The sequence below is a fragment of the Zea mays genome, chromosome 8, assembly GCF_902167145.1.
Source record: "Zea mays cultivar B73 chromosome 8, Zm-B73-REFERENCE-NAM-5.0, whole genome shotgun sequence".
NCBI classification, from domain to species: Eukaryota; Viridiplantae; Streptophyta; class Magnoliopsida; order Poales; family Poaceae; genus Zea; species Zea mays.
This window is the reverse complement of record NC_050103.1, coordinates 182,295,886-182,323,226: the sequence shown is the minus strand read 5'-3', so window position 1 is coordinate 182,323,226 and position 27,341 is coordinate 182,295,886.

Sequence of the window (27,341 nt, the reverse complement as noted above, 5' to 3'; positions counted from 1 at the left end):
GCTCCGATACCAGCTGTGACGGAACCTCCCAAGTAATTAGGCCCACCTACAGTTGTCCTTGTCCAACGAACCTCAGACACCCTGTAGGTGCCCCTGAACTACTTGATAAGTTCGGTATCTTCTTTCTTACCTTACCAGGAACGTTTCACCCGTCTTGCAGACATTACAGAACATCGGAGATAAAGAAATGCGGAAGCGATTACATAACTTACATTTATTTAAAAAGTAAGCTCAAGTTGTTTATTACAGACCAGAAATATAAAACGAGTGCTGAGTAGTACTATTACACATACCAAGGGAGGTAAAAACTCCTCCCGATAGTTTTAAACAAAAGTTCTATATGGAGGACCAAGTCCTCCCGCACTTCAGTCTTGTTTCTCCTCCTTAGGAACCACCTTGGTACAGAAGCAACAGAAATCTGCTACTTCCTCACCTAAAAACAATGAAGGGATAAACCCTGAGTATGGAATTACTCAGCAAGTCTTACCCGACTAAAGAAAAGACTCTCAAGGGTATGCTGGATAAATAGGAATCAAGGAGAGGCTTTAGCAAGAATCAACTTCGATACTTTTGCAGAAATAGCTTACTAAAGTGAGTCCTTACTTTCAATATTTTAGCGCCAGATTAAATATTAATAGACTCTGTTTGCATCTAGTCTAATTTCATCATCTCTTCAATACAACATCATTTTTATCCATAATGTTCACATCCTGACTTAGGTTGTAGGGAAGTGACCAAGTCTTCATAACCGCGAAGGTACGGCGATCCAAATCGATTATACTCAGCTGAGTATCTCCAATCACACGACATATGTAGCACTTAACCCTTGCATATGTCAACCCGCCACCGGGGTTCTTAAGACCAGATCAGGTTCACGCAAACCGAGAGCACAGATACACCACCGTCCAGCCTCTTGCCACGGAGGGTACACGCTACTCTCGCCACCACTCCACGCCCATTTCGTGTTATCTTATTCTGGCCTTAGTCTGCCCGAGGCAAGGCTTACCCATGAAGAGGCATGTGACCAGTTAAAGGGTCCTCGATCAGCACGCCTACATACACGTTCACTCCTTAATCAACCTGGGTAGAACATCACATGTTCCTAACCCAAGTCTCAATTTAAGTATTTCCCATCCTTAGGATTGTTTCTGTTCCTTAGGATGAAAGAGCATCACAGGGAACTTTGCAGTAAGATCCCACCATTGCTCCAAATGAAAATATTCTTACAGGTAGAAGCCATCCTTTCTCGAGCTAGGCTAAGGATAACCTCTATCCACAAGATCTAAGCAAGGCTAAGCATTTTTGTAAATCATATTTTGATACTTCACAGAAGTATCTATAAAGGTATGGATATCAAGGAAAGTAATGCATCAAAGGGTTTCAAGCAATTCCTATAAACCTAATGCACATTTCACTAGACTTAAAGTGTGCGAAAGTTATTTAAAAACACAAGGAAAGGGTTGCATGCACCGGGGCTTGCCTTCGTTCGTAGGTGAGTTTGGCTCGGATCCACAAATATCAAAGTAGAAGCAGTTTCCTGCTTGAGAATGCGAGGGTGGTGGTGTCCTTTCTTCAGTGACTTCCACTTCTTCTTCACGTTCTAACATAACCATATATATACATATATAAGAATGAATGACATGTAATGCTCATGAGAGTGCGAAGATAATAAGATTTATTATCTAAATCTTGAATACAACTTTCCTTCATGGAACTCCGAGAACTTAGGGTTTCCGGAGTGTGTAAAGGAGTTCATAGAGCAGGGGGGTTTTGGATTCTAGTTATCAAACATGGTCCAAATCAATTCAAACTTTACCCAAGGCTTCTAAATAATGTGGGGAGTTCATATAAAAATTTTGAACATTTTTGGCATTACTATTAATTCTCTAAAATTCCAGAACTATTTCTTTAAGCTATTTTAAATGCCCTAAAATTCCCTGTTTAAACTAAAAATCATGAAACTATTTTTATTAAATTCTAGGGAAAATAAGAAATCTAGGAAAATTAGTTTCACAATTTCAGGATTTTTCTACATTTTTCCATGGATTTCTAAAGTTATTTTGAAAAAGAAAAAGGAAAAGACTCAACAGTATTAGGCTCAAACTGGCTTAAGCGGCCCAACTCCACGCAGAAGCGTGCGCGCGCCCGCGCCCGCGCTGGCGGTTTTGCAGAACGGTCCTTGCGTTTTTGTCTAACAGCGAACGAGTTCTTTCACTGTTTAACAGAGCCACTGACAACTTGCAAAAGAGACCCCCGGTTTCTGTTTCTTCGCAGTGGGAGGTCCCCGACGGCGTCGCGCGGAGGATGAACTCCGGCGAGCACGCAGACCGGCCGGAGGGGAACAAGACCGGCGCTAGTCTTCGGTCTAAACCAAATCCGTGACCTAAAGAGTATTTCCCCTAACTTAATTGCACTAATGACCAACTAAGGAGCTCTGGCCACGGTGACAGAGAGCATGGCGGCTAGATCGTCGTGTTCCCGGCGATTGGTGGTCTCTTAGTTTCAATTGATGGCTCGGCAAGCATCACAGAGCAACCAGAGTGCTCAAACAAGGGAGAGAGAGAGATGAACTAACCGGATTGGGGCTGACCGCGGTGATGTGAGTTTTGCGGTGGCGGAAACCCGGATTGGGGAGAAACCAAAATTCAAGCTCTCGGAGGCACGGTTGCTAACGATTGTTGGTGGCTGGGTGGGTGAGGATGTTACGCAGCTAGGGGAGGGCTCAATTTATAGGTGGAGCGAGCGATGGCCGCGAATTTTGGACGAGACACACGTCGGTCGGAAGTGAGGAAGAATGCTGGTGCAGTGAACACGTGTTCACCACCGTGGCAGTAACTCCGGTGGTCGACGGGGAGTTTAGAGGGAGTCACGGCGATGCGATGGCACGGTTAGGACACGCGGTGGCCAACGGCGATGGCACGATGACGGTGAGCAACTTTACCCGCAGGCGGTGAGCCAGGGGAGGAGTACCGCGGCTGACCGGGGTGGCTTCCAGCTTGACGGCGGCGAAGATCTTTCTACCTGAAGCGTTATCTAACCCAGCCGAGCACAAAATGCGACGGCAATGGCACGAATCACGGCGGCAGGTCACCGGCGGTGATAACAGCTGCGCTGGCGATCTGATCTCCCTGGTAGCACTGTACCATGGCGAGTGCTCCATCAGACAACCTGACAGAGCAACTTGGAGCATGATTTACTCTCAATTTCCAATGACAACTCCTCCCAAGCTCTGCAGCAAAATTGTAGAGCTATAAACCAGCAATAATTCGACTATAGGGCTTGAACTCATTTGAGCACTAGATCAAGGTTGAATTCATACTCAAAGTTGTGTTTTTGCACGGAACATCTGAATTTCAGACTGAATCAGCCTGACAGCTTGATTTCAGGCCTGATTATCTCCAATATTTTCTTAACAACAATGCTCACACTCTTAAGCAAAGTTGTTCACCTATAATTGGGCTATAATTTTGATGTGGTGACCTAGGGCAAACTTTTAATGATTTGAAAGCTATAAAGCTCCAAAGTTGAGCCAAATCTCTGATTTCAGACTTAGCATAGAACTCAAATGAGGTCCATTTTGCAAATAAGCCCAAAATCCAAGAATTAGCTTACAAATCCACACATTTGTGAACCAAATGACTTAAGACACTTATTTAACTTGGTTTTTGCACTTTAGTCCAAAAGTGGACTAATTTTGCACATAGGTTCCTAGGGTTTGGATTTAGGGTTTTCCAGGGTTCCAATTAGGGTTTCTGGCATCCCAGGGGTATAAATGTGATTCAACTTTATTTTTGGGGATATTTTATGACTATTCCCCAAAGGCTTTTAGGTTTTCTCAACTTGGATTAAGTTTTACCCCTTTAATCCCTAATTAGGGTTAAGTTCCCTATCCAGGGTTTGCAAAACACCAAAACAATACAACTTGTTTGAAATTTTTACCTAGTAAATGCACTCTAGGTGTATCAAAACTATGCAATGCCAATGCTTATGATGCCATGCTCAGATTTTAGTTATAGTAACACCAGGGGTGTTACATAAACCTAAACATCGACACTAAAGGATTTTAGTGTCGAAACCATAGTAAAATGAAATTTGAGTCTCCTAACCATATCAACTTTGCTGACATAGTGGAATTTTAGTGTCCAAACCATAGTACACATTTTGGTCCCCGGAGGCCGGTAAGTCTATTTTTGGCCTCCCGTGACACATGTTTTCATCGTCAAACAACGATTTCATGCCTCCCGTCCGCCAACCATGATTTGGCCATTGAGACTGCTAAGGCTGTTTATGGCCTCCCGTAAGCTATAGCACACGTTTTCATGGTCGAGCGACCATTTTTAAGTACGTGTTCCACCACCCGCGTTTTGGTCCCTAGAGCACCTTAAAGTTGTTCTTGGCTTCCCACAAGCTGTAGGGTTAAGGGTTTAGGGTTTAGGTTTTAGGGCCTCCCGTGACACATGCTTTTGTCATCGAACAGCGATTTCGTGCCTCCCGTCCGCCACCCATGATTTGACCATTAAGACTGGTAAGGCTGTTTTGGCCTCCCGTGAGCTATAGCACACGTTTTCATGGCCCAGCGACCATTTTTATGTCCGCGTTCCGCCACACGTGGTTTTGTCCCCGGAGCACCTTAAAGCGGTTCTTGGCCTCCCGCGAGCTATATCACACATTTCTGCGGCCAAACAACCAATTTTATGTATCCGACCAGCCACCTTCGTTTTAGACCGGGGAGGCTGTTATGGCATTTTTTGCCACCCGTGAGCTATAGCACACGATTTTATGGAAACCAAGACCCTAAATCCTATCCCTAAACCCTAAACCTAAACATCGACACTAAAGGATTTTAGTGTCGAAACCATAGTAAAATGAAATTTGAGTCTCCTAACCATATCAACTTTGCTGACATAGTAGAATTTTAGTGTCCAAACCATAGTACACATTTTGGTCCCCGGAGGCCGGTAAGGCTATTTTTGGCCTCCCGTGACACATGTTTTCATCGTCAAACAACGATTTCATGCCTCCCGTCCGCCACCCATGATTTGCGCACTGAGACTGCTAAGACTGTTTATGGCCTCCCGTAAGCTATATCACACGTTTTCATGGTCGAGCGACCATTTTTAAGTACGTGTTCCACCACCCGCGTTTTGGTCCCCAGAGCACCTTAAAGTTGTTCTTGGCCTCCCACGAGCTGTAGGGTTTAGGTTTTAGGGCCTCCCATGACACATGTTTTTTTCGTCGAACAGCGATTTCGTGCCTCCCATCCGCCACCCATGATTTGACCATTGAGACTGGTAAGGCTGTTTTGGCCTCCCGTGAGCTATAGCACACGTTTTCATGGCCCAGCGACCATTTTTATGTTCGCGTTCCGCCACACGTGTTTTTGTCCCCGGAGCACCTTAAAGCGGTTCTTGGCCTCCCGCGAGTTGTAACACACATTACCGTGGCCAAACAGCCAATTTTATGTATCTGACTTGCCACCTTCGGTTTAGACCGGGGAGGTCGTTATGGCATTTTTTTGCCACCCGTGAGCTATAGCACACGATTTTATGGAAACCTAGACCCTAAATCCTATCCCTAAACCCTAAACTTAAACATCGACACTAAAGGAGTTTAGTGTCGAAACCATGGTAAACTGAAATTTGAGTCTCCCAACCATATCAACTTTGCTGACATAGTAGAATTTTAGTGTCCAAACCATAGTACACATTTTGGTCCCCGGAGGCCAGTAAGGCTATTTTTGGCCTCCCGTGACACATGTTTTCATCGTCAAACAACGATTTCATGCCTCCCGTCCGCCACCCATGATTTGGCCACTAAGATTGCTAAGGTTGTTTATGGCCTCACGTAAGCTATAGCACACGTTTTCATGGTCGAGCGACCATTTTTAAGTACGTGTTGCACCACCCGCGTTTTGGTCCCAGAGCACCTTAAAGTTGTTCTTGGCCTCCCACGAGCTGTAGCACATGTTTCCTTGGCCAAAGAGCCAATTTCATGTATCCGACCTGCCACCTATGTTTTAGACCGGGGAGGCCGTTACGACATTTTTTGACACAAGTGAGCTATAGCACACGTTTTTATGGTAACCTAGACCCCAAATCCTATCCCTAAACCCTAACCTTAAACACCAACACTAAAAGGTTTTAGTCTCCAAACCATAGTAAAATGAAGTTTGAGTCTCCAAACCATAGTAAGCTTGCAGACATAGTAGAATTTTAGTGTCCAAACCATAGTACACGTTTTAGTACCCGGAGGCCCGTAAGTTTGCACACATAGTAGAATTTTAGTGTCCAAACCATAGTGCACGTTTTAGTCTCCGGAGGCCCGTAAGGCTATTTTTGGCCTCCCGTGACACATGTTTTCGTTGTCGGACAGCGATTTCATGCCTCCCGTCCGCCACCCATGATTTGGCCACTCAGACTGGTAAGGCTATTTATGGCCTCCCGTAAACTACAACACACGTTTTCATGGTCGTGCGACCATTTTTATGTACGCGTTCCACCACCCGCGTTTTGGTCCCCAGAGCACCTTAAAGGTGTTTTGGCCTCCCACGAGCTATAGCACACGTTTCCGTGGCCAAATAGCCAATTTCATGTATCCGACCTGCCACCTTCGATTTAGACCAGGGAGGCCGTTATGATGTGTATTGCATATGGCAAAACCAATTTAATTTGTTAGCATTCTAGCAAACTAATTTACCCTAGTTATAACTGGCTTAAATCTAACACTCATCTTGCTAATCACACTATGCGCATGGCGAAACCACCTTACTGCACTACTGCTCTTGCAGAATCATCAACAGTGGCTACTTGGGGTGAAATTAATGGAAACCAGGGATGTTCAGTTCTGAGGCAGGGATTGCCTTGCCTAGCTAGCAAGGGTCTGCCCTACCTCGTGGTTGGAAACAGCCGAATTGGCTCTCCAATGGTAGCATGATATTTTCTTTGCAGCACAAGCCCCAAGAAAAACAAGCCTCCCAAATCAAACAGCTACCTCTTTCCATTTCCTGGCTAAGCAAGGTATGATGAGGAGAAGCAAGCGAACCAAACGATTTCCAAACTACTACCAGTAATTTAGCATTTTGCAGAGCACAATCCCGAAGCAAGCATCAGAATTCCTCAACGATCTAATCCCAAGTTTAATAGCACATCTAGAAGAGACAATTTCACAAAAAAGGCAATATGCCAAAAAAAACATGCGCAAAATTCGACGTGGCGAAACCTAGACCTAGTTCCCGTCGAGCATAAGAATTCATAGATGAAAACCAAATCAAGCGGACCACCGCGCCACAAATCGGATAACGATGCCAAAGAGAAGCACACAAATCATTCAGGTAGGGCTAGGGTTTTATGCGTTACCATCCGGACGTAGGGGTTGTCGCCGAGGCATGACTCGCAGATGATGGGAAAGTCCAACCGCTCCCACCTGTCCGCTTGCGCGTCCCGCAGCAGCCGGTGCACTATCCCCCTCCTCTCCGCCGCTGCCGAGAAGCCGGATGGAACGAAGCGAAGGGGCTGCGGGCAGGCGAGACGAGACCCGACCCGAGTGCCCGACTCCGGAGTCCAGAGTCCCGACCGATCGTTGACCGAATACCTCGCCCTCGCCTCTAGCTCAAGTGGTATCTTATTGGGCCGCGCTTTAAAACACATCTACTACTGCGTGGGTCGGACTGTGCTCCAGGCTTTACGTAAGCATTTACGTGGGCCTAGGTTTACGTATTTGTTTACGTGGGCCGAGCCCGCGTGGAAAAGACGCGGTTAGTTAATTTCTGCAACTATGGCGAGACCATTTCGACAGTTGAGGTGACACGGCAGAAGTGAGCAAAGCGTCCAGGTGCAGAGCCGCGGAGGGATGGGTGGCAGGAGGGAGGTGAGAGCACCTAGAGGGGGGTGAATAGGTGATCCTGTAAAACATAAAACTTAACACCACAAACTTGATTAAGAGTTAGAACAATGAAATCAAGTGAGTAGAGAGGAGAGCTCTTGTGAAGCACAATAGACACAATAAGGACACGCACAAGAGACACGAGGATTTATCCCGTGGTTCGGCCAAGTACAAAACTTGCCTACTCCACGTTGTGGCGTCCCAACGGACGAGAGTTGCACTCAACTCCTCTCAAGTGATCCAATGATCAACTTGAATACCACGGTGTTCTTCTTTACTTTACTCTTTTCTCGTTTGCGAGGAATCTCCACAACTTGGAGTCTCTCGCCCTTACAATAAGAATCACAATGAAGCACTAGATTAAGGGAGGGAAGCAACACACTCAAATCCACAGCAAATACGCACACACAAGACCAAGACTTGAGCTTAAAAGAGTATCACAAAGTTCTCACTAGAACGGAGCTCAAATCACTAAGAATGTCGAACAAGTGTGCAAGAAAGAAGTGTGAATGATCAACAATGGTCAAAGGTTGCTTGGTGTACTCCTCCATGCGCCTAGGGGTCCCTTTTATAGCCCCAAGGCAGCTAGGAGCCGTTGAGAGCATTCCAGGAAGGCAATTCTTGCCTTCTGTCGCCTGGCGCACCGGACAGTCCGGTGCACCACCGGACACTTCTGGTGCGGATTTCTTTCCTTCTTTGGCGAAGCCGACCGTTGGCGGTTCGTGCCCCGGACAGTCCGGTGCACCACCGGACACTGTCTGGTGCGGATTTCTTTCCTTCTTTGGCGAAGCCGACCGTTGGCGGTTCAGAGCCGTTGGCGCACCGGACAGTCCGGTGCCCCCTTCTGACCGTTGGCTCTGCCACGCGTCGCGCGCGGATTACGCTGCCGACCATTGGCCCGTCCGACTGTTGGCTCACCGGACAGTCCGGTGAATTATAGTCGTACGCCGCCATCGAAGTCCCGAGAGCAGCCAGTTTGACAGGCGTCAGCTTGGCGCACCGGACACTGTCCGGTGCACCACCGGACAGTCCGGTGTACCCAGACTGAGCAGACTCTTGGCTGCTTCGAGCCAAGCTTTTCCAATTGAATTTTCTCTGATTCTAGAACTTAGACAAACATGTTAGTACACAAAAACCAATGTACTAAGTCTAGAATCATACCTTTGATCTTGATTTGCACTTCTTGAGTCCTTGGCACAATTTAACACTTAGGCACTTGTGTTGCACATTTAATCACCAAAATACTTAGAAATGGCCCAAGGGCTCATTTCCCTTTCCATCTCCCCCTTTTTGGTGATTTATGCCAACACAATAAAAAGCAACTAAAAGAAGTGCAACATTAATGCAAATGAAAACTCAAATTTGTTTTGATTCAAATTTGGCATATTTGGATCATTCTTTGCCACCACTTGGTTTGTTTTTGCAAATCAAACTCAATTCCCTATTTCTAAGTCAAACACACTTGTTGAGGCATAAAGAGAGTTGTTCAAAGACAAATTGATTCAAAGATTTCAAAAACTCCTTCCCATAATCAAATACTCTCCCCAAGAGACCAACTTTTGACAAAAGAGACAATAAGAGATTTTTGACAAACCAAAAGCTCTATTCTACTATTTTCAAAATTCTCAAGTGGTAGCTGATCCATTTGTTGCTTTGGCCTTACTTTCTTCCCCTTTGGCATCAAGCACCAAAACGAGATCAATCTTGGCCCTTTAACCCCATTGCCTCACCAAAATCTTCAACTAAGAGTAAAAAGGCAATAAGAGTACAAAGATGAATTTGGAATGAATTACTCTTTCATCGGAGTGCAGTGGAAGTCTTGCATGGTCCAAGTCCACCTTTTCCCTTTCAAACCTCCTTTGAGACTAAATTAAGCAAACTCAAGCACACAGTTAGTCTCAAAGGGTCAAGTTGTAGCGCATCTCCCCCTAAATATGTGCATCACTTGCACATGGACTTGTGAGGTCCGGGGAGTGCTTGTACAACTTGAGCACCATAAATAAACAACAAAATGCATTAAGGAACATGATCAAGGCATAAAACATATGTATGCTATAAATCAATCCAGGTTCCGCGAATCTAAGACATTTAGCTCACTACGCAGCTTGCAAAAGGTCGACTCATCTAGAGGCTTGGTAAAGATATCGGCGAGCTAGTTCTCGGTGCTAACATGAAACACTTCGATATCTTCCTTTTGCTGGTGGTCTCTCAAAAAGTGATGCCGGATGTCTATGTGCTTTGTGCGGCTGTGTTCAACAGGATTATCCGCCATGCGGATAGCACTCTCATTATCACATAGGAGTGGGACTTTGCTCAGATTGTAGCCAAAGTCCCTGAGGGTTTGCCTCATCCAAAGTAGTTGCGCGCAACACTGTCCTGCGGCAACATACTCGGCCTCAGCGGTGGATAGGGCAACGGAAGTTTGTTTCTTAGAACTCCACGACACCAGGGACCTTCCTAAGAATTGGCACGTCCCTGATGTACTCTTTTTATTGACCTTACATCCAGCATAGTCGGAGTCTGAATATCCAATTAAGTCAAAGGTAGACCCCTTTGGATACCAGATCCCGAAGCAAGGCGTAGCGACTAAATATCTAAGAATTCGCTTCACGGCCACTAAGTGACACTCCCTTGGATCGGATTGAAATCTAGCACACATGCATACGCTAAGCATAATATTCGGTCTACTAGCACATAAATAAAGTAAAGACCCTATCATAGACCGGTATGCCTTTTGATCAACGGACTTACCTCCTTTGTTGAGGTCAGTGTGTCCGTCGGTTCCCATTGGAGTCTTTGCGGGCTTGGCGTCCTTCATCCCAAACCGCTTGATCAAGTCTTGCGTGTACTTCGTTTGGGAGATGAAGGTTCCATCCTTGAGTTGTTTCACTTGGAACCCAAGGAAATAGCTTAACTCGCCCATCATCGACATCTCAAACTTTTGAGTCATCACCCTGCTAAACTCTTCACAAGACTTTTGGTTAGTAGAACCAAATATTATGTCATCGGCATAAATTTGGCACACAAAAAGATCACCATCACAAGTCTTAGTGAATAACGTTGGATCGGCTTTCCCAACCTTGAAAGCATTAGCAATTAAAAAGTCTCTAAGGCATTCATACCATGCTCTTGGGGCTTGCTTAAGTCTATAGAGCGCCTTAGAGAGCTTACACACGTGGTCGGGGTACCGTTCATCCTCGAAGCCAGGGGGTTGCTCCACGTACACCTCCTCCTTGATTGGCCCGTTGAGGAAAGCGCTCTTCACATCCATTTGGAACAACCTAAAAGAATGGTGAGTAGCATAGGCTAACAATATGCGAATTGACTCTAGCCTAGCCACAGGAGCAAAAGTCTCCTCAAAGTCCAAACCTGCGACTTGGGCATAACCTTTTGCCACAAGTCGTGCCTTATTCCTTGTCACCACCCTGTGCTCATCTTGTTTGTTGCGGAACACCCACTTGGTTCCCACAACATTTTGCTTGGGACGAGGCACTAGTGTCCAAACTTCATTTCTCTTGAAGTTGTTGAGCTCTTCCCGCATGGCCAACACCCAGTCCGGATCTAGCAAGGCCTCTTCTACCCTGAAAGGCTCAATAGAAGAGACAAAAGAGTAATGCTCACAAAAATTAACTAATCTAGAGCGAGTAGTTACTCCCTTGCTAATATCACCCAAAATTTGGTCGACGGGATGATCCCTTTGAATCGTCGCTCGAACTTGGGTTGGAGGTGCCGGTTGTGCTTCTTCCTCCATTATATGATCATCTTGTGCTCCCCTTTGATCACACGCCTCCTCTTGATGAACCTGTTCATCATCTTGAGTTGGGGAATGCACCATTGTTGAGGAAGAAGGTTGATCTAGCTCCTTTTGTTCCAGTGGCCTCACATCTCCAATCGCCATGGTGCGCATTGCGGCCGTTGGAACGTCTTCTTCATCTACATCATCAAGATCAACATCTTGCTCTCTTGGAGAGGCATTAGTCTCATCAAATACAACGTCGCTAGAGACTTCAACCAAACCCGATGATTTGTTGAAGACTCTATACGCCTTTGTATTTGAGTCATAACCTAACAAAAACCCTTCTACAGCTTTGGGAGCAAACTTAGAATTCCTACCTTTCTTCACTAGAATGTAACATTTGCTCCCAAATACACGAAAGTAAGACACATTGGGTTTGTTACCGGTTAGAAGCTCATATGAAGTCTTCTTGAGGAGGCGATGAAGGTAGACCCGGTTTATGGCGTGGCAAGCCGTGCTCACGGCTTCCGTCCAAAACCGTTCGGGCGTCTTGAATTCACCAAGCATCGTCCTCGCCTTGTCTAGTAGCGTCCTGTTCTTCCTCTCTACGACACCATTTTGTTGTGGTGTGTAGGGAGCGGAGAACTCATGCTTGATTCCTTCCTCCTCAAGATACTCCTCCGCTTGAAGGTTCTTGAACTCGGACCCATTGTCGCTCCTTATCTTCTACACTTTGAGCTCAAACTCGTTTTGGGCTCTCCTTAGGAAGCGCTTGAGGGTCCCTTGGGTTTCAGATTTATCCCGCAAAAAGAATACCCAAGTGAAGCGGGAAAAATCATCAACTATAACAAGACCATACTTACTTCCTCCTATGCTTAGATAGGCGACGGGTCCGAAGAGGTCCATATGAAGTAACTCTAGGGGTCTTGATGTTGTCATCACATTTTTGGCATGATGAGAGCTTCCCACCTGTTTACCTGCTTGACAAGCTGCACAAGGTCTATCTTTTTCGAAAGTTACATTAGTTAGACCTATCACATGTTCTCCCTTTAGAAGCTTGTGAAGATTCTTCATCCCCACATGAGCTAAACGGCGATGCCACGGCCAGCCCATGTTAGTCTTAGCAATTAAGCATGCATCTAGACCAGCCTCCTCTTTTGCAAAATCAACTAAATAAAGTTTGTCGTCTAGTACACCCTTAAAAGCTAATGAACCATCACTTCTTCTAAAGACAGACACATCTACATTTGTGAATAAACAGTTATAACCCATATTACAAAGTTGACTCACAGACAACAAGCTATATCCAAGCGACTCAACTAAGAACACATTAGAAATAGAGTGCTCGGATGAAATAGCAATTTTTCCTAACCCTTTCACCTTGCCTTGGTTCCCATCACTGAATATGATTGAATCTTGGGGATCCTTATTCTTGACGTAGGAAGAGAACATCCTCTTCTCCCCTGTCATGTGGTTTGTGCATCCGCTGTCGATAATCCAGCTTGAGCCCCCGGATGCATAAACCTGTAAGGCAATTTAGGCTTGGGTCTCAGATACCCAACTCTTGTTGGGTCCTACAAGGTTAGTACAAATAGCCTTAGGGACCCAAATGCAAGTTTTATCTCCCTTGCATTTTGCCCCTACTTTTCTAGCAACCACCTTCTTATCCTTTCTACAAATAGCAAAGGAAGCCTTTAAAGCATAATAAATTGTAGAAGGTTCATTCATTACTTTCCTAGGAACATGAACACTATTTCTTCTAGGCATATGAAGAACAACATTTTTCCTAGCCAAATTTCTATCATGCATAATAGAAGAACTAGAAGCAATCATGGCATGAGAATTAAACGCATCATAACTTCTATAAACATTCCTAGAATGTCTCCTATCATGATACATGAAAGCATGGTTCTTTTGAGCACTACTAGCCATAGGGGCCTTCCCTTTCTCCTTGACAGAGATGGAAGCCTTATGGCTTGTTAAGTTCTTGACTTCCCTCTTGAAGCCAAGACCATCCTTAATTGAGGGGTGTCTACCAATCGTGTAGGCACCCCTTGCAAATTTTAGTTTGTCAAATTCACTCTTGCTAGTCTTAAGTTGGGCATTAAGACTAGCCACTTCATCATTCAAATTAGAAATTGAAACTAGATGTTCACAACAAGCATCAATATTAAAATCTTTACACCTATTGCAAATTGCAACATGTTCTACACAAGATGTTGATTTATTAGCTATTTCTAACTTAGCATTCAAATCATCATTTATGCTCTTTAAGTTAGAAATAGAGTCATGGCATGTAGACAATTCACAAGAAAGCATTTCATTCCTTTTAATTTCTAAAGCAAGGGATTTTTGTGCCTCTACAAACTTATCATGTTCTTCATACAGAAGATCCTCTTGCTTTTCTAATAACCTATTCTTATCATTCAATGCATCAATTAATTCATTTATCTTATCAACCTTAGTTCTATCTAGGCCCTTGAATAAACATGAATAGTCTATTTCATCATCGCTAGATTCTTCATCACTTGAGGAAGCATAAGTACTAGTATTATGAGTGCTTACCTTCTTTTCCCTTGCCATGAGGCAGGTGTGATGCTCGTTGGGGAAGAGGGCCGACTTGTTGAAGGCAGTGGCGGCGAGTCCTTCGTTGTCGGAGTCGGACGACGAACAATCCGAGTCCCACTCCTTTCCAAGGTGTGCCTCGCCCTTAGCCTTCTTGTAAGCCTTCTTCTTTTCCCTATTGTTCCCTTGTTCCTGGTCACTATCATTATCGGGATAGTTAGCGATAAAATGACCAATCTTACCACATTTGAAGCATGAGCGCTTCCCCTTCGTCTTGGTCTTGTTTGGATGCTCCTTGCGACCCCTTAGCGCCGTCTTGAAACGCTTAATGATGAGGGCCATCTCTTCCTCATTGAGTCCCGCCGCCTCAACTTGTGCCACCTTGCTAGGTAGCACTTCCTTGCTCCTCGTTGCTTTGAGAGCAACAGTTTGAGGCTCGTGGATTGGGCCATTCAACGCATCGTCAACGTATCTTGCCTCCTTGATCATCATCCGCCCGCTTACAAACTTTCCAAGTATCTCCTCGGGCGTCATCTTGGTGTACCTAGGATTCTCACGAATATTGTTCACAAGATGTGGATCAAGGACAGTAAAAGACCTTAGCATTAGGCGGACGACGTCGTGGTCCGTCCATCGCGTGCTTCCATAGCTCCTTATTTTGTTGACGAGGGTCTTGAGCCGGTTGTACGTTTGGGTTGGCTCCTCGCCCCTGATCATTGCAAATCTCCCAAGTTCGCCCTCCACCAACTCCATCTTGGTGAGCATGGTGACGTCGTTCCCCTCATGTGAGATTTTGAGGGTGTCCCAAATCTGCTTGGCGTTATCCAAGCCGCTCACCTTATGGTATTCATCCCTGCACAATGAAGCTAGAAGAACAGTAGTAGCTTGTGCATTTTTGTGAATTTGCCCATTAATGAACATGGGATTATCCGTACTATCAAAGTGCATTCCATTTTCTACTATCTCCCATATACTTGGATGGAGAGAGAACAAGTGGCTACGCATTTTGTGACTCCAAAATCCGTAGTCCTCTCCATCAAAGTGAGGGGGTTTACCGAGGGGAATAGAAAGCAAATGAGCATTGGAACTTTGCGGAATACGAGAATAATCAAAGGAAAAGTTTGAATTAACCGTCTTCTTTTTCTCGTAGTCGTTGTCATCGTCCTTTTGGGAAGAGGAAGATTCGTCGCTGTCGTAGTAGACTATCTCCTTGATGCGCCTTGTTTTCTTCTTCCTCCCGTCTTTTCTTTTGTGGCCCGAGCCTGAGTCAGTAGGCTTGTCATCCTTTGGATCATTGACGAAGGACTCCTTCTCCTTATCATTGACCACCATCCCCTTGCCCTTAGGATCCATCTCTTCGGGTGATTAGTCCCTTTCTTGAAGAGAACGGCTCCGATACCAATTGAGAGCACCTAGAGGGGGGTGAATAGGTGATCCTGTAAAACTTAAAACTTAACACCACAAACTTGATTAAGAGTTAGAACAATGAAATCAAGTGAGTAGAGAGGAGAGCTCTTGTGAAGCACAATAGACACAATAAGGACACGCACAAGAGACATGAGGATTTATCCCGTGGTTCGGCCAAGTACAAAACTTGCCTACTCCACGTTGTGGCGTCCCAACGGACGAGAGTTGCACTCAACTCCTCTCAAGTGATCCAATGATCAACTTGAATACCACGGTGTTCTTCTTTACTTTACTCTTTTCCCGTTTGCGAGGAATCTCCATGTAATACCCACTTTGTAAGGAAGAATAAAAGGAGAAATTGTTTCCTTTATATATGTATGTGTGCCTCTAGTTATCATTACATATGACCACTCATGTAAAAAAAATAGATCCTTAATAAGACACAAATAAACCATTGCATCATATTGGATTTTTGTTTGTGCATTAAAAGCAATAATAATATGAATTAAATAAAATGATAATGGGATGAGGATTTAAAGTAAACCCTAAATCGAAAATGATTTGAAAATAGAAAACAAAGGATTAATAAAAGTCATTAAATTGTGCATCATGCTGAGGATTTATGTTTTGTGAATTTGGTAACAACAATATAAAATAATAATAATAATAATAAATATGTTAATACCCAAATTAGAATTTAAATCCTAAAGGAAAATTCTAGAATTGAAACAAGAGAAGAAAATACTTACATATAAGAATATAAATGATATATAAATAAATCTCCAAATTTGCAACTTCTTTATGGCGCCATGTAATCTAAGTATAAATCTGTCACAAGTTTGAATTCAAATTAGGATTTAGATTTGAATTGGTAAAATAATGGGGAAAATAGAAAATAAAACATAAAAAAAAGGGAAAGAAGCTTACCTGGGCCGCAGACCAGCTTTCGGCCCACTTCTGAATCCATGCCGCACAGCCCAGCTTCAGGGATCGGCGCCGACACCACGGGCCCGCTTGTCATCCGCTCTGCGCTTGCGTTCCCTTTACTCGGACGCTGACGTTGGGGCCCCTGCGTCGGACTGACCAGCGCTTGCACATTCTCGCTGCCGAGTGGGCCCACTTCGTCAGCTCGATCTCCTCCCCACGGACTCCACGCAACAGAAAGACCGCCATGACCCCGCCGCGTTCGCCGTGAATGTCGCTGATGCGATTGACCGCACCAGGAGATAAATGACCTGGCAACGCGCTTCCGTGATCTGCCCTGCCTTAGTCTCGCGCGAGCTCCTTTTTCCCCGGAAACGCACCACCGCCGCCGCCATTGCTGCGTTCGCGGAAGGGAGAAATCCGCCGCCATCCCCGCCCACGCCGCTACTCAGCTACGCTTGCGCTCGATGTTCGGTGGACACCGGGGGGTCCGCCTCGACACACCGGAGCTGAGCAGGGCGTTCTCGCGACGAAAGCGCCGCTGGTGGTTGCGGAATTTCTCACCGGAGCGCGAGATCCGTCCCGCTTCCGCTCCATCCCGTGAACCGCGTCCTTCGGCACTCCAATCCCCGGTATTGATTCATCTATAATGTTCACCATCATTAGAATTACGCGTATTCCGGTTCGAATCGAAGTTGCGGCTCGAAATCGGGCACAGGTGATTGTCGGCCATGGCCACCGCCGCCTCGGGCTCGTGCACCACCGCGCTCCTTCGTCGGAGTAGAGAGGGACACTCTGCGCCGTTGGATCAGTTTCCTACGGCGGAGATTGGAATCTGCGTACCCGTTCGCCACTTCGGGTAGGAGCCGTTAGATCGGAATCGTGCGATCGATGGTCGATCAACGTTATTTTAAATCCAGAGCGCTGGTGTTCGATCCGACGGTCGGATTCATTTACCGATTCATTACTACTGTGATCTAATCGTAGTTGTCCCTGGTTGATCTCACGGCTAGGATAGATCGGTACCCCTTCGGCTCTGGATTCTTGCTAAAGAGACCCTGAGTAAAACAGAAATTAACCCGTCGTCCTCATTAGCAGTAGACTGAGTCTAGGGAATTTTGTTGCGCTAGCCCCTGGACTTTCTTAAAATTGACGCCTAGTCGAGATAACAAATAAAACCAGAGAAATGAATTTAAAAATGGATTTTTAGTATTAATTAAATGCCAGAATTTGTATAATTCATAGAAAATGCATATGAACTCCAAATTGGTCCATTCCAGTTCCTAAAATTTTGTAATTTTATTCTCCATCACTTAGTGTCTCTGTTTTGACATGAACTCAATTAGAAAATTAGTTTCTCATTTAATCCTATTTTAATCACATTAAATCTTAGGAAATCCATAACTTGAATTCTATAACTCCAAATTTAGTGATTCCAGTTCCTATGATCTCATTTTAATGTGTAGATTTTTACTGTATATTTTATTTACATGTTTGGTGTGATGTTAATTTTGCCTATACATGTTTGTTTGTATTGCTACGACTAGCAGTGAGGTCACGTGTCATCTGAAGAGCAAGTTGGTACCTTCTCAAGTGCCAGGCAAGTTGTGCCCTTGATCACTTCTTTTACCCACTCATGTTCTAATTAATCATAATGATCTGCATAGGTTAATTTTGATGGGACCCAATAGGATACCCTAGTTTGTCTATCTTTATACCTTGTTTACCACTGAACTTTCTGGGTAGTACCTGCTATTGCTTTATGTGGTTATGGGTATGGAGATACATTTTATTCATGATTATACTTTTATTATCAGTTGTCATTTACTGTTCATGATAAGATCATTATGTTTATTGGAACATGGAGAACCACCCGGGAAAACAGTGCTACCACAAGGGTTTATGGGACGCCCTTGGCTGATTAACTAGGAAAGCTAGTGGATGGCTACCTTACCCGAAAGGGGCAAGGGCAGTAGGGGAGTGGTCAGTGTAGGGAGGTCCTTGGTTGATTTTGCTGCGATGGCGGTCAGGCAAGAACCCTGCACTGGAGCTTCCTATAAACTGTAGCGGGTAGTCTGAAGCTAGTGGAACTTTGTAAAGGCCTCGTAGTGGTACCCTGCCTCGCTTCCTTGGTAGAGGTGTATGGAGTCTGATCAACTCTGTGGCAAATGGGTAACACGACTTGTGGGTAAAGATGCGCAACCTCTGCAGAGTGTAAAACTGGTATACTAGCCGTGCTCACGGTCATGAGCGGCTCGGACACTCACATGATTAAATTATGGAACTTAAACTCAATTTGTCATATGCATTGCATCGCAGGTGAGTTTGTTACTTTTGTTCTACTACTTAATTGGGTTGGTATTTACTTATACTTAGTAACTGCTAATAAAATTTTGACCAACTTTAAAAGCAATGCTCAGCTCTAACCATTCTCTTTGGTAAGCCTTACACTTCACGTGAGCTCCCACCTTTGGCGAGTTCATGCACATTATTCCCCACAACTTGTTGAGCGATGAACGTATGTGAGCTCACTCTTGCTGTCTCACACCCCCCCCCCCCCGCACAGGTCAAGAACAGGTACCACAAGATGAGGCGCGTGGAGGATGCTGTGATGAGTTCGTGAGTGGTCTAGGTCGTCGTCTCCCAGTCAACTTTGGGTTGCTGGATCGTTTCCTCATATGATGTAATTATTTAATTATTTTGTATAGAACTCCTGTTATATAGTAAAGATGTGACATTCAATCCTGTGCCACTATGCATCATATGTGTGAGACTTGGTCCCAGCACACCTAGTGTTTATGTTCGCGCCCGGGCTTTGGATCCCTAAAACCCGGGTGTGACACTCCACAACTTGGAGTCTCTCGCCCTTACAATAAGAATCACAATGAAGCACTAGATTAAGGAAGGGAAGCAACACACTCAAATCCACAGCAACTACGCACACACAAGACCAAGACTTGAGCTCAAAAGAGTATCACAAAGTTCTCACTAGAATGGAGCTCAAATCACTAAGAATGTCGAACAAGTGTGCAAGAAAGAAGTGTGAATGATCAACAATGCTCAAAGGTTGCTTGGTGTACTCCTCCATGCGCCTAGGGGTCCCTTTTATAGCCCCAAGGCAGCTAGGAGCCGTTGAGAGCATTCCAGGAAGGCAATTCTTGCCTTCTGTCGCCTGGCGCACCGGAAAGTCCGGTGCACCACCGGACACTGTTCGGTGCGGATTTCTTTCCTTCTTTGGCGAAGCCGATCGTTGGCGGTTCAGAGCCGTTGGCGCACCGGACACTGTCCGGTGCACACCGGACAGTCCGGTGCCCCCTTCTGACCGTTGGCTCTGCCACGCGTCGCACGCGGATTACGCTGCCAACCGTTGGCCCGGCCGACTATTGGCTCACCGGACAGTCCGGTGAATTATAGCCGTACGCCGCCGTCGAAGTCCCGAGAGCAGCCACTTTGACAGACGTCAGCCTGGCGCACCGGACACTGTCCGGTGCACCACCGAACAGTCCGGTGTACCCAGACTGAGCAGACTCTTGGCTGCTTCGAGCCAAGCTTTTCCAATTGAATTTTTTCTGATTCTAGCACTTAGACAAACATGTTAGTACACAAAAACCAATGTACTAAGTCTAGAATCATACCTTTGATCTTGATTTGCACTTCTTGAGTCCTTGGCACAATTTAACACTTAGGCACTTGTGTTGCACATTTAATCACCAAAATACTTAGAAATGGCCCAAGGGCTCATATCCCTTTCAGGAGGCCATAGAGCGGGAGGAGCTCGATGGCCTGATATGGCTGCTAGAATCGTAGCTCGAGGCAGGGCCTGCAGGATTCAACGGTGCGGCGGTGGGGAAAGGAGTAGGGGATGATGCGTGCGGCGGGAGTGGAGTGTGCCAGAGCCGCGTGGGTAACGGGTTTGCTCCGAACGGTAGCCTCCCAGCGGATATGATCTACCGGTACAGTCGCCACCTCCTTCTCCTAGACTTCGGGGTCGAAGGTCAGTTGTTTAATTTCACTCGTCATGGCTTGCTGCCTCCAAAGTCTCATTGTTTACTCCTCACTCCGTCCCTCTTGTTCTAACATTTTTAGAGCTAACTAAATTTATATAATAAAATAATAATAATTAGGATACTGAATAAATATATTTGATTTTTATTAATTATATTTTCATGCTACCCCTATTTTATGACATAAATCTTTATGATTATTTATATAATTTTGGCCAAACCTATCGTTAATTTTGGTCAAAGTTAAGGTTATTTGACTCTTCAACAAAGTTATTTTAGTGGAATGTATTATAATTTGGAACGGAGGGAGCACTGGCATATAGTTGTTTGCCTCTTCTGCTTCCGATGTGCCATCACAATCGCAGCATATTGCTGGGGAAAATGGTGCAGTTAGCACGCTCGTTTCGGCTGATCCTCTGACCTTTGTCATCTGTCTGGCAGGCTAGCGGAAGCTGTCACAGTCGTCGATTTTAGTTGTTGGAGCTGGAGGTTTGGGCTCTCCCCTGGCATTGTATCTAGCAGCTTGTGGTGTCGGTAATTTTCTTCTCCGTTGTTGATTTTTTTTGGGGGTGAATTATGAGTATTAAATAAAAAGTAAAGAGTTGAAACGAAGAAAATTAACCGAATTAAAAGAAGTTTTCAGCCATGTACCAATTAGAGGGAAGTGGATCTGCTTCACCCTCATGGTGAACAGAGAAAATACTCATTTTCTTGGAAGCAAAAAACAGATGGTTGGATTCCTTGGAAAATTAGATCATGATAATTTTCTTCCAAATGCTCTAGTACATAATGATGATAATTTTCATAAAGAAGGGCGTGTTGAGTTGGTTGCTTGAACTGATGAAGACATTCAAAAGGGTTCATGTCTGAGCTTGTGTGCACATTAACTAAGTTCCAATAGGTAAAAGCAAATGGACAGAGAATGAACAAGTGCTGCAAAGATTCTTCAATCTGATTGGTGCAAAAGACAGTTATAGCTAGGTAGATACATGTTTTCCTTCTCAACAGCTGCCTCATACTCTGCTGTGAAGTTGTGTTGAATGTTAGTTTCTCAAGGAAGAAATTATATTTCTTTAATGATAATACAGATTTCTAGATGTAGTCCTTGCCAAAGTTTTTTTATATGTCATATGTGTAAAGTGAATTTGTTGGTGGGCTCTAGTTCACTAATTTGTTGTATTTACTAATGTATTGTTGCTTACAGCTTGTTATCTTATTAGGTTGCTTGGGCATTGTGGATGGTGATGATGTTGAATTGAATAATCTTCATCGACAGGTGAAATAGCTTGGCATGTCTTCTGTCCCTATTATCTAGTGTTCTCGATATTTTCTTTGGATTGTATCTAAACACAGAATCATCAGCGTGATATATTCTTGTTCTTGGTAAATCAATTAGAAGGGGAACGTAAATATGCACCCATAAGCTAGCAAATTTGTCGTGAAGTGAGAGGCAAGAAAACATATGTGGGGTGAGGTGAACGAGCCTCTGGTCAATGATCAATTGCCACAAAACCCCCATTTTTGTTGAAAATAGCCATGAACGACCATTTTCAATAATACCGAAGGCTAACACCTATGGATATTTGGCGAAGAAATGGTCTCCACTAGAAATCCAAGAATGTGATCTATGGCAAGGAAACATATGCGGGGTGAGGTGTACGAGCCTCTAGTTAATGATCAATGACCACACAACCCCCATTTTGTCGAAAATAGCATGAACGACCATTTTCAATAATACCGAAGGCTAACACCAACGAAATTTTCAACAAGAAATGGTCTCCACCAGAAATCCAAAAATGTGGTCTATGGCAAAGAAACATATGTGGGGTGAGGTGTACGAGCCTTTGATTGATGATCAAAGGCCACACAACCCCTATTTTCGTCGAATATAGCATGAACGACTATTTTCAATAATACCAAAGGCTAACACCTACAGATTTTTGACAGAGAAATGGTCTCCACCAGAAATCCAAGAATGTGATTTATGGCAAGGAAACATATGTGAGGTGAGGTGAACGTTCCTCTGTCAATGATAAATTGCCACACAACCCCCATTTTTGTCGAAAATAGCCATGAATGACCATTTTCAATAATATCCAAGGCTAACACCTACAGATTTTTGACCAAGAAATGGTCTCCACTAGAAATCCAAGAATGTGATATATGGCAAGGAAACATATGTGGGGTGAGGTGAACGAGCCACTGGTCAATGATCAATGGGCCACACAACCCCCATTTTTGTCGTAAATAGCCATGAACGACCATTTTCAATAATACCGAAGGCTAACACCTACGGTTTTTTGACCAAAAAATGGTCTCCACCAGAAATCCAAGAATATGACCTATAGCAAGGAAACATGTGGGGTGAGGTGTACAAGCCTCTGGTCAATGATCAATGGCCACACAACCCCCATTTTTGTCGAAAATAGCCATGAACGACCATTTCCAATAATACCGAAGGCTAACACCTACAAAATTTTGACCAAGAAATGGTCTCCACCAAAAATCCAAGAATATGATCTATGGCAAGAAAACATATGTGTGGTGAGGTGAACGAGCCTCTAGTCAATGATCAATGGCCATGAAACCCCCATTTTGTCGAAAATAGCCATGAACGATCATTTTCAATAATACCAAAGACTAACACCTACAGATTTTTGTCGAATAAATGGTCTCCACTAGAAATCCAAGAATGTGATCTATGTCAAGGAACATATGTGGGGTGAGGTGTACGTGCCTCTAGTCAATGATCAATGGCCACACAACCCCCATTTTTGTTGAAAATAGCATTAACGACCATTTACTATAATAACGAAGGCTAACACCAACGAATTTTTCACCAAGAAATGGTCTCCACTAGAAATCCAAGAATGCGATCTATGGCAAGGAAACATATGTGGAGTTAGGTGTACGAGCCTCTGGTTGATGATCAAAGGCCACACAACCCCTATTTTTGTCAAAAATAGCATGAACGACCATTTTCAATAATATCGAATGCAAACACCTACGAATTTCTGACCAAGAAATGGCCTCCACCAAAAATCAAAGAATGTGCTATGGCTAGGAAACATATGTGGGGTGAGGTGAACGTGCCTCTGGTCAATGATCAATTGCCACATAACCCCCATTTTTGTTGAAAATAGTCATGAACGGCCATTTTCAATAATACCGAAGGCAAACACCTACGGATTTTGACCAAGAAATGGTCTCCACCAGAAATCCAAGAATGTGATCTATGTAAAGGAAACATATGTGGGGTGAGGTGAATGAGCCACTGGTCAATGATCAATGGCCGCACAACCCCTATTTTTGTCGTAAATATCCATGAACGACCATTTTCAATAATACCGAAGGCTAACACCTACGGATTTTTTACCAAGAAATGGTCTCCACCAGAAATCCTAGAATATGACCTATGGCAAGGAAACATGTGGGGTGAGGTGTATGAGCCTCTTGTCGATGATCAATGGCCACACATCCCCCATTTTTGTTAGAAATAGCCATGAACGACCATTTTCAATAATACCGAAGGCTAACACCTACAGATTTTTGTCGAAGAAATGGTCTCCACAAGAAATCAAAGAATGTGATCTATGTCAAGGAAACATATGTGGGGTGAGGTGTACGAGCCTCTAGTCAATGATCAATGGCCACACAACCCCCATTTTTGTCGAAAATAGCATGAACGACCATTTTCAATAATACCGATGGCTAACGCCAACAGATTTTTCACCAAGAAATGGTCTCCACAAGAAATTCAAGAATGTGAGCTATGGAAAGGAAACAAATGTGGGGTCAGGTGTATGAGCCTCTGGTAGATGATCAATGGCCACACAACCCCCATTTTTGTCCAAAATAGCAAGAACGAGCATTTTCAATAATACCGAAGGCTAACACCTATGGAGTTTTGACCAACAAATGGACCCCACCAGAAATCCAAGAATGTGACCTATGGCAAGGAAACATATGTGGGGTCAGGAGTACAGGCCTCTGTTCGATGGTCAATGGCTACACAACCCCTATTTTTGTCGAAAATAGAATGAACGACCATTTTCAATAATACCGAAGGCTAACACCTACGAATTTTTGACCAAGAAATGGTCCACCAGAAATCTAAGAATGTGACCTATGACAAGGAAACATATGTGGGGTCAGGTGTACAAGCCTCCGGTCGATGATCAATGGCCACACAACCCCCATTTTGTCGAAAATAGCCATGAACGACCATTTTCAATAATACCGAAGGCTAACACCTTGGATTTTTACCAAGAAATAGTGTCCACCAGAAATCCAAGAATGTGATCCACGGCAAGGAAACATATGTGGGTGAGGTGTACGAGACTCTGGTTGATGATCAAAGGCTACACAACCCCTATTTTTGTCAAAAATAGCATGAACGATCATTTTCAATTATGCCAAAGGCTAACACCTACGGATTTTTGACCAAGAACTGGTCTCCACCAGAAATCCAAAATGTGATCTATGGCAAGGAAACCTATGTGGGGTGAGGTGAACGAGCCTCTAGTCAATGATCAATGGCAACACAACCCCCATTTTGTCAAAAATAGCCATGAACGACCATTTTCAATAATACCGAAGGGTAACACCTTCAGATTTTTTTACCAAGAAATGGTCTCCATATAAATCCAAGAATGTGACCTATGGCAAGAAAACATATGTGGGGTGTGGTGTACGAGCCTCTGGTCGATGATGAATGGCCACACAACTCCATTTTTGGCAAGGAAACATATGTGGGGTGTGGAGACCATTTTCAATAATACCAAAGGCTAACACCTACCGATTTTTGACCAAGAAATGGTCTCCGCTAGAAATCCAAGAATGTGACCTATGGCAAGGAAACATATGTGGGGTGAGGTGTACGCGAAACTGGTCGATGATCAATGGCCACACAACCCCCATTTTGTCGAAAATAGCATGCACGACCATTTTCAATAATACCTACGGATTTTTGGCCAAGAAATGGTCTCCACCAGAAAACCAAGAATGTGATCTATCAAAAGGAAACATATGTGGGGTGAGGTGTACAAACCTCTAGTCGATGATCAATGGCCACACAACCTTCATTTTTTGCCGAACATAGACATGAACGACCATTTTTCAATAATACTGAAGACTAACACCAACGAATTTTTGACCAAGTAGTGTCCTCCACCAAAAATCCAAGAATGTGATCTTTGGCCAGGAAACATATGTGGGGTCAGGTTTATGGGCCTCTGGTCGATGATCAATGGCCACACAACCCCCATTTGTGTCCAAAATAGCATGAACGACCATTCTCAATAATATCGAAGGCTAACACCAACGGATTTTTGACCAAGTAAATGGCCTTCACCAAAAATCCAAGAATGTGATCTTTGGCAAGGAAACATATGTGGGGTGAGGTGTACAAGCCTCTGATCGATGATCAATGGCCACACAACCCCCATTTTGGTCGAAAACAACCATGAACAACCATTTTCAATAATATCCGAAGGCTAATAACTATGGATTTTTTTACCAAGAAATGGTCTCCAGCAAAAAATCCAAGAATTTTATCTATGGAAAGGAAACATATGTCCGGTGAGATGTACGAGCCTTTGGTCGAAGATAAGTGGCCGCATAATCTTTATTTTTATCGAAAATAGCATGAACGACCATTTTCAATAATATCAATGGTTAACACCTACATATTTTTGACCAAGATATGGTCTCCACTAGAAATGCTAGAATGCGATCTATGGAAAGGAAACAAATGTGGGGTGTGGTGTATGAGCCTCTGGTCGATGATCAATGGCCACACAACCCCCATTTTGTCAAAAACAGCATGAACGACCATTTTCAATAATACTGAAGGCAAACACCTACAGATTTTTGATCAACAAATGGTCTCCACCAGAAATCTAAGAATGTGATCTATGGGAAGGAAACATATGTGGGTGAGGTGTACGAGCCTATGGTTGATGATCAATGGCCACACAACCCCTATTTTTGCCGAAAATTGCATCAACGACCATTTTCAATAATACCAAAGGCTAACACCTACGGATTTTTTATCAATAAATTGTCTCCACCAAAAATCCAAAAATGTGACCTATGGCATAGAAACATATGTGGGGTGAGGTGTACGAGCCTCTAGTCGATGATCAATGGCCACACAACCTTCATTTTTGCCGAAAATAGCCATGAACGACCATTTTCAATAATACAGAAGGCTAACACCTACAGATTTTTGACCAAGAAGAGGTCTCCACCAAAAATCAAAGAATGTCATCTATGGCCAGGAAACATATGTGGAGTCAGGTGCATGAGCCTCTGGTCGATGATAAATGGCCACACAACCCCCATTTTTGTCCAAAATAGCATGAACGACCATTTTGAATAATACCGAAGGCTAACGCCAACGGATTTTTGATGAAATAATGGCCTCCACCAAAAATCCAAGAATGTGATCTTTGGCAAGGAAACATATGTGGGGTGAGGTGTACAAGCCTCTGGTCAATGATCAATGGCCACACAACCCACATTTTTGTCGAAAACAGCATTAACGACCATTTTCAATAATATCGAAGGCTAACACCTACGAATTTTTGACCAATAAATTGTCTCCCCCAAAAATCCATGAATTTTATTTATGGCAAGGAAACATATGTGGTGTGAGATGTACGAGCCTTTGGTCGATGATAAGTGGCCGCACAATCCCCATTTTTCTCGAAAATAGCATGAACGACCATTTTTAATAATACCGAAGCCTAACACCTACATATTTTTGACCAAGATATGGTCTCCACCAGAAATGCAAGAATGTGATCTACGGAAAGGAAACA